Genomic DNA, 703 nt, shown 5'->3' on the forward strand with positions numbered 1-703 from the left:
CGCAGGCTCATGTAGGCGGGTGAAGGATGTGTTGTGTTGATGGGAGGACCGAGGTGGTGGGGATAGGATTCTTTGAAAATGAAGGGTAAAAAGGACTGGCTATGTTGGGATATGTCAGGGTGAAGGGTGAATACTGTGGGCTTAAGTGGGGGGTAAAGGGTGTAGGAGGTTTTAGGATAAGGAGGGAAGGACTGGAGTGGTGGGGGGGGGGGCTTTACTGAGATATGTGAGGGTTAAGGGAGAAAGGTGTGAGGGAAATGTAACTATGAAGTGTAAAGGGTAAGTGTGTGTATTGGAGGGAGGGGGGAGGTGAAGAAAATTACTTGTATCGGGAGATAAATGGGAAGAAAGGGGTAGGTTGTCAAAGGGGTGAGGGTAAGGGAAGGAGACGACGTGCGATCGAGTGTCATAAACGTATCCATATCTATATCATGAACTGACTTTCCTATTATAAAGTTCTATTATATTATATCGTGAACTGATTTTCCTCTTATAAAATTCTACCACTTTTATCCTAGCAACCCTAGCATTTCTCTCCTTCCTTCTCCATTTTCCCAAGGAATGGAATAGAAGTTAAGCAAGAAGAAAATAAACATAAAAACACGAGAGGGATAGACAGCATTAGAAGAGATGAGAAGGTCCAATCCTTTATGAGACGTCCATAAAATTCGGGCAAGCAGCTTGATCCTTGACGCTGGTAAGA

The sequence above is a fragment of the Penaeus monodon genome, chromosome 19, assembly GCF_015228065.2.
Source record: "Penaeus monodon isolate SGIC_2016 chromosome 19, NSTDA_Pmon_1, whole genome shotgun sequence".
Classification (NCBI taxonomy): Eukaryota; Metazoa; Arthropoda; class Malacostraca; order Decapoda; family Penaeidae; genus Penaeus; species Penaeus monodon.